The 8,320-nt window shown below is 38.5% G+C and overlaps 1 long non-coding RNA gene across 1 annotated transcript; it reads left to right on the top strand.

Annotated features, from left to right (window-relative positions):
* The first annotated feature begins 5,456 nt into the window (after nt 1-5,456).
* On the top strand, nt 5,457-7,401 carry LOC126757559 (uncharacterized). Its single transcript, XR_007666751.1, has 2 exons — nt 5,457-6,888; nt 6,953-7,401. It is a non-coding gene; the product is annotated as an uncharacterized LOC126757559 (long non-coding RNA).
* The last annotated feature ends 919 nt before the right edge of the window (nt 7,402-8,320 follow it).

Below are 8,320 nucleotides of genomic sequence, written 5' to 3'. Positions count from 1 at the left end.
TTTCTTTATTTTAATATTAATATTTTTAAATTGTTAAAATAAAATTGAAATATTAATTAAATAAGGTTGTGACGTTTTGAACACAAAATTAGATTTAAATGGTAATATAAAAGTAGTAGTAGGTTGTCAAAAAAGTCTTGCGGTATTTTCGCTAGTTGGCGCAGAAAGCGCGTAGTTCCAGTTTTATTCGTCGCATCGGGTCATGCTATACCTTTTTGGAAAGCTCATTTCACGCGCTAACACGTGTTTGATTGATTGTCGTTTCTTTTAAGTCGTTCGTGAGTTATAGCGGCGCAAACATGGAGCAAAATAAAGAGAAAATACGGCATATTTTACAGTACTACTACATATGATAAAGGCAAAAATGCATCTCAAGCCGCCAATAAAATTTGTGCAGTTTATGGACCCGATACAGTTTCCATTTCCACCGCGCAACGATGGTTTCAACGTTTTCGTTCTGGTGTTGGTCGCTGAATTGGTCGAAAGAGACCGGCATAGTAGCAGCCGTAGCATCGGTCAAGAGCTGGGCATGAGTCATCAAAAATTCATTTCAATTTCAATAAAAAAAAAATTCAGTAAATATACCGCAAAACTTTTTTGACAACCCATTATTAATTATTGTATTTTTTTTATTATAAAAAAATATACATGCAAATAATATATAAACTGAATTCATATATACATATATGTATATGTATGTATTGTATACAACTTATTTGAAATTAAAATCTTTAAAAGATATTTGACATACAAAAATTTCTCTAAAAATTAGTAATCAGTTATCGAAAAATACAAATGAAAATTTTAGCTGGGAAATGTGTCTGTTATATTCATTTAATTTGTCATTAGAGCCGGCCTATGTGTATTGTTTCTACACTTATAGTCGCCCAATAAAGTCTGCATACACCCCTCAAATGTTCAGTTCCGGGCCAGCTATTCACAATGGCACAACAAAATTCATATCAAACGAATTACAATTAAGAGTAAAAAAATATTTTGGCCAATATTTTTTCATTTGTTTGCATTTATTAAAAATATTTCATAAAAAGAAAAGTCTACATTCGACAGCTCTGAAAAGTGAATAAAATGCAACCCTACATACCAGCAGATCTACCAACTATCTCAAGCGTCTTAACTGTATTACGTTATCTATAAATAAGCTAATTTCCTTACTTTTAATATTTTCACGGTGTTATTTGTTTTAAATGAGTAAAGAAATTAGTATTGAAGTGCGGCAACTAGTTGTCAATTATCAGAAAGACAAGAAATCTCTAAAGGCGGAATTCAAAGTGATTAACATTTACTTTTTATTAACAATGCTTAGTTAACTATTAGGTAAACCCACAATCTCTGTTGGTTAACTACTAGTCAAACAACAGCCGATGTTGGGAAAGTATAATTGACAATTGCTCTCATTGATAATTTTTATGAAATGTCTAGCGAATATAATATTGAGTCTGATATTGAAAGTGATGTCGATATCGAGGACATTTGGAATATAATTATAGATCGTCGCCAAAAAAAAAAATAATAATCGTCCAAACTTTTTTCTCTTTGGCGTATCACAAGCACAAAAGTTGTCGGAGTGGTATCACATCATATAGTACTTGTGCGAAATGAATATACTAATTTTTCGAGAAATAGAAATGAGTCGAACACTGTTTGAGTAAAAACGTCCGATGCGCGGCGCGTTTCACTTTTCTCACTAAATTTAACCGCTATATTTTCCCCATATTTTTCCATTTGCAAAAATTCAAATATAAATGTAAACAGAAAACGTATGTTTTGGCAATGGTACCAACATTGAAATCCAGAAATATGATGGTGCTGTGACATATTTCCGTTAAGAGAAGTATTAGTTAAACTCTACACTGTGAATACTTCTTCTTAATGTGCGTAGACACCGCTTACGCGATTATAGCCGAGTTAACAACAGCGCTGCAGTCGTTTCTTCTTTTCGCTACGTGGCGCTAATTGGATATTCCAAGCGAAACCAACGGAGTGGAGCTCTTCCTCTTCCTCTGCTTCCCCCGGCGGGTACACCGTCGAATACTTTCAGAGCTGGAGCGTTTTCGTCCATCCGGACAACATGACCTAGCCAGCGTAGCCGCTGTCTTTTAATTCGCTGAACTATGTCAATGTCGTCGTATATCTCGTACAGCTCATCGTTCCATCGAATGCGATATTCGCCATGGCCAACGCGCAAAGGACCATACATTTTTCGCAGAACCTTTCTCTCGAAAACTCGTAACGTCGACTCATCGGTTGCTGTCATCGTCCAAGCCTCTGCACCATATAGCAGGGCGGGAATTATGAGCGACTTATAGAGTTTGGCTTTTGAATGATATCAATATCATCGGCATACGCCAGCAGCTGTACACTCTTATAGAAGATGGTACCTTCTCTATTTAGTTCTGCAGCTCGAACTATTTTCTCCAGAAGCAGGTTGAAGGATTGGGCATAGCACACTTAAATTCCAATCGTTGGGCATCCTTTCGTCCGACCATATTTTACAAAGAAGCTGATGCATGCTCCTTCTCAGTTCTTCGCCGCCGTGTTTGAATAGCCCGGCCGGCAATCCGTCGGCCCCTGCCGCTTTGTTGTTCTTCAGGCGGGCAATTACTATTCGAACTTCTTCATGGTCGGGCAATGGAACGTCTGCTCCATCGTCATCGATTGGGGAATCGGGGTCGCCTTCTCCTGGCGTTGTGCGTTCACTGCCATTCAGCAGGCTGGAGATGTGTTCCCTCCATAATTTAGGTATGCTCTGGGCATCGGTGACTAGATCACCTTTGGGGGTTCTACAAGAGTATGCTCCGGTCTTGAAACCTTCTGTAAGCCGCCGCATTTTTTCGTAGAATTTTCCAGCATTACCCCTGTCGGCCAGCTTATCAAGCTCTTCGTACTCACTCATTTCAGCCTCTTTCTTCTTCTGTCTACAAATGCGTCTCGCTTCCCTCTTCAACTCTCGGTATCTATCCCATCCCGCACGTGTTGTGGTCGATCGTAACGTTGCGAGGTAGGCAGCCTGTTTTCTCTCCGCTGCGACACGGCACTCCTCGTCGTACCAGCTGTTCTTTTGCACTTTCCGAAAACCAATGGTTTCGGTTGCAGCTGTACGTAAGCAGTTTGAAATGCCGTTCCACAGTTCCCTTATACCGAGTTGTTGACGAGTGCTCTCAGAGAGCAGGAGTGCAAGCCGAGTAGAAAATCGTTCGGCTGTCTGTTGTGATTGCAGTTTCTCGACGTCGAACCTTCCTTGTGTTTGGTGGCGTGCGTTTTTTGCAAGTGCACAGAGGCGGGTCCGAATCTTGGCTGCAACAAGATAGTGGTCCGAGTCGATGTTAGGACCTCGGAGCGCACGCACATCTAAAACACTGGAGACGTGTCTTCCGTCTATTACAACATGATCGATCTGGTTGGTGGTTTTTCGATCCGGAGACAGCCAGGTGGCTTGATGAATCTTCTTGTGCTGGAATCTAGTACCCCAGATAACCATATTTCGGGCCCCGGCGAAGTCAATCAGCCTCAACCCATTTGGGTATGTTTCGTCGTGGAGGCTGAATTTACCGACCGTAGTGCCAAAGATACCTTCTTTGCCCACCCTGGCGTTAAAGTCGCCAAGCACGATTTTGACATCGTGGCAGGGGCAGCTCTCATAAGTGCGCTCCAAGCACTCATAAAAGACATCTTTGGTCACATCGTTCTTCTCTTTCGTCGGGGCGTGGGCGCAAATCAGTGATATGTTGAAGAACCTCGCTTTGATGCGGATTGTGGCTAGACGTTCATTCACCGGAGTGAATGATAGTACTCGGCGACAGAGTCTCTCTCCCACCACGAATCCAACACCAAACTTGCGCTCCTTTATATGGCCACTGTAGTAAATGTCACAAGGATCTACTCGTCTCTGTCCTTGTCCCGTGCATCGCATTTCTTGGACGGCGGTGATGTCAGCCTTTATTTTCGCGAGGACATCAACCAGTTGGGCAGCGGCACCTTCCCAATTAAGGGTCCGGACATTCCAGGTGCATGCCCTGATATCGTAGTCCTTCTTTCGTTTGCCATGGTCGTCATCAATAGGGGGGTTTCTATTCCGAGGCTTGTTGTTCCTTTTCATTGGGGGAGTTTTTTACGTGGCGGGTCCCAAACCCAGCGCACAACCCTATGTAGGGGATGTTTCGCCTTCTCACTTTAGCTCGCCTTCGAACGGATGTTCTTAGGCTACCCAGAGGATACTTGGACAAAGACCGGAAGTTGTGAGCTGCTTGAGCCATGTGTGAAAGAATCGTTTCTGGCCACTCCCAAGTGAATGGCGATCAGAGAACTTTCCTCACTTGCGTGAACTTCTACACATGACTCCATCCTCCACTGTGAATACTAGTTAACTAATAGTTAACATTTTAGTTTACCAATGGTTAACTAATAACTGTGAATTCGGCTCTAGGTGAGATAGGAAAACTAGTAAGACATCCAAAATCCACCATTCAAACAATAATTAGGAATTATAATCTAACGAAAAGTATACAAAGCAAGTCGAGGAATGGTCCATCGTCTAAGCTTTCATCACGGGCAAAGCGTCAAATTTTCGGCAACTGTTCAGGAAAATCCTCGGGTTTCGGCTGTAGAAATTGCGAAAACCTTGGAAAACTCAGATGTTGCTTTGATGGAAAACAAAGAGTACGGCGTAAAAACAGAGAAGCACTATTGTCAAAAAACTTGTTATCTACAGTCAAACATGGAGGCGGTCCCGTAATGGTGTGGGGTTGCCTGTCAGCGGCTGGTATGGGGAATTTAGTTTTTATCGAAACAACAATGAATCGCATGGTATATTTGAATATACTAAAATACAATCTGAAGCAATCTCCAGATAAAATGGGTCTTTCAGAGGGTTGGTACTTCCAACAGGACAATGACCCAAAGCATACTTAAAAAATGGCTGCTATATAACTTGCCTCATCAACTCATTCCCCTCCTCGGTCTCCTGATTTAAACCCCATTGAGCATTTATCTTATCTTTCTTAATTGGAATTCGTTTGGTACGAATTTAGTTGTTCCATTGTGCACAGATGGTCCAGAACTACACCTTCCAGAGGTGTTTGTAGACTTTATTGGGCGACCGTATGTAAATATGTATTTTGTTTATAGATAAATAAAGGAAATGAGAGATAAGTTGGTCACTGACGTAATTTCTAGTCTATTACTTGAAATATTTCTGAATTTTCTATTTCACTAGTATACTTACAAACACACGAGTATGTGATAATACTACCTAATGCGATCGCGTGAAATGAACTCACATGTTGATAAGAGTATTTACTTATATGCAGTTGATATTAAACATTATTTAATCGTAAGTGTGTACTTGTAGTGTGTGTGCAATGTGTGTATACTTACAATCAAACCAACATTTCAAATTTTTATTCAGACGTTCCAATTAGTAACATGTGACTGCAACGTGCTATTGTAAAGAGTATTTAAGCAGGTAAACTGCACATACATATCTATTGGCATATACATACATATATAAAAAGCATGTGTATGTGTATGTTAAACTTGACACTAGTTGCAAGTACTGAGTTCCCGGATACTACTCACATGCTTTACTCACTTCGTTTGCTCTGACTGGCGTGCAATCAATTGCATGCAAACTCGAAAGCACACAAAAATGTTAAGCAAAAGTAAAGAGCAAAAACTACATAGGGCACGTGAACGTGACGAATACTTGTTTACTTCGAATCGTTGTGATATACATATGTATGTATGTATGCATGTATTCCGTGTGTATTTCACTTTAACCCGATTGTCATATACGCGTTTCCATGAAGGTTGCTGTTCAATTGGCTATTGACATTGGAAAGGGAACCATTTGAGGTTTTCTGAGCAGATGAATAAGGAGCTAAGGACAAAGATACATGTAGTAATATTCTATTATCTAGTATACATATGTATGTATGTATATGCCAGTAATATTCATTCTATTTCTCCGATTTCTTTAAATAGTACATAAACATTATGTAAATATTGAAAGTAGCTTCACAATTAACAATTTTGCAATTTGTATGACAACTAAACAAAGTGCTTAAAATTATATAAATTTTATATGTTATGTGTCATACAAAATTATCAGTTCGCGCTCAGTGTTATGAAGTATTACTAGCAAAACAAAATATTTACATACATATAAGAGCCTTATCACACGAGGCAACTTTTGTTGCGGCAACTCTTGGTTTATAGGCGAGGGGGCGACGAGGAGAGGGGAATCGCGCCGAGTTTCCAGTGTTCAGCAACTCGCTTTGTGTTCTTATTCGTAGCAGTTCGCTGCGACGTTTTTCGGCATTCGTGTTCTTTCTTTCGTAGTACATAGTTGCATTTGCGTATATTTTTTTGAAATTAATATTTTGAATATATTTAAAAAATTTAATTTCATCTTTTGGTAAGTAATTTGCAAATATGTATACAAATATTCATAATATAATATAAATATTTTAGAAAATGGAGTATGAGGAAAAAATCGAATTAATTAAAGATATTGTGAAATGTATGGAGGAAGCCATACTTATTGATTCAGACGATAGTAAAAAGGGTGATATATCTTTGTTTTAATAAATAAAATGTATTTCTTAATTGACAGAGCTGATTAATATATGTGATAGAGTGGCCCAAATACCTATAAGGAAAAAGAAGAGACAATGGGTTAAAGTAAAGTGAAAGAGAATGAGAAAAAAACTCGAGCAGAGTTGCGCAACACAAGTTGCTCGTGTGAAGGTAATGGGCGACAGCAAAAGAGAATCGCCCGAGAATTAGCAACTAAAGTTGCCTCATGTAATCGCAAACTAATGTGCAAAAGAATAGCAGCTTAATATCTTTGTGTTGTGTCCTTTAATACGAGTAACATACGACCAATAATGTGTAGTTTAATTCTCAGTATTAGCGAACTGTACATTTTTTCCAGACACCATCCCTACAGTCACCTGCTAGGTGCGGAGTCGCCTTCCTGGAACATCAGAACATTTTTTCAATACGTCGACGAAATCAAACAATAACAGTCCACATTTCGGACGCGACTAACTTCCAACAGGCACTTCGTTCTGGGTATTGTAGCAGATTAAATTCCTACATTTCCAGAATAGACCCAGACATACAAAATCTACATACATATGTACATATGTCCTACATACAACAAATACCTGCGCAATGCTAATCACCTCCGAACCCGTCAAAACAGCTCCTGTCTTGGGTCCACTGATTTCGATCACATCTAACATAATATACATATTACTCTCCCCGAAACATGGTTTTGATATTCGCTAAAGAAAATGCGAAACTTAGATGTATTTGATGAAATGTTTTGTAATGTGATGCACCAAAGTATGTACAAGTATATTAATTTTCAATGGAAAATTATTAACAACATTTATTAACTGAGAGTTTGAATCACTTTACTAAGTATTGAAGTACAAAAGTCAGTTGTTTTAATACATCATAAAATCATAAAAAAAGATTTAAATAGTTTTCCATATATTAAGCATGCAATCTATATACATACATACATACATCTTTATATATAAAAAGTACGTGTCACGTTGTTTTTCCGCTATGGATTCCTAAACTAATGAACCCATTTTAGTTAAATTTAGCACACTGTGTCTAGTTTGAACCAACTTAGAAGATAGGATCGTTAAAACAATTCATAAATAAAGACTACAGTGAATGCTCTCTTAAATGGATGCCCTATTAAGCGGACATCTCCATTAATTTGGCTGAAAATTGGTGGGAAGGTAGCTTAAAACCAGGGCACGGATATAGCATATTCTTATATTTTTTCGTTAAAAGTTAGTACATTTCCTACATTCAAAAATTATTCTTGAAATCATAAGCATTTGCTCAAAATTCATGTTTGTAAAAATCAATTGAATATATTATTACTTCAAAAAAGTTGCTAGTGCAAAAGTACAGTAATTCTCGTATATATAGATTATACTGATTGTTGCTACTGAACAAGGCGGTTTTGTTTAGGACGTACTATTTGGAACCGGTAAGACATTTTTAATATCGCATTGACAGTTGCATCGCCAAGGTATTGCGGCTACTTTGTTAGGTTATGGCATTCATAACAAATTAAACACAAAAAACCGGAATAGTTGCAGTGTTGGTAAAAAGTTCAATTATAATTTGAGACGCGTGCATCATGACTCACAAATATTCTCAAAGCACAGAACAGTGCAAGATTTAAACGGCAACGATAAATTTTCGGTCCTGCTGATGGCTCGGCCATTCTTTGCTTTTCTTAGGGAATTTAACGAATGTTTAAGCAGTCATA

The sequence above is a fragment of the Bactrocera neohumeralis genome, chromosome 2 (assembly GCF_024586455.1).
Source record: "Bactrocera neohumeralis isolate Rockhampton chromosome 2, APGP_CSIRO_Bneo_wtdbg2-racon-allhic-juicebox.fasta_v2, whole genome shotgun sequence".
NCBI lineage: Eukaryota > Metazoa > Arthropoda > Insecta > Diptera > Tephritidae > Bactrocera > Bactrocera neohumeralis.
This window is presented reverse-complemented; position numbering and strand designations above follow the sequence as displayed.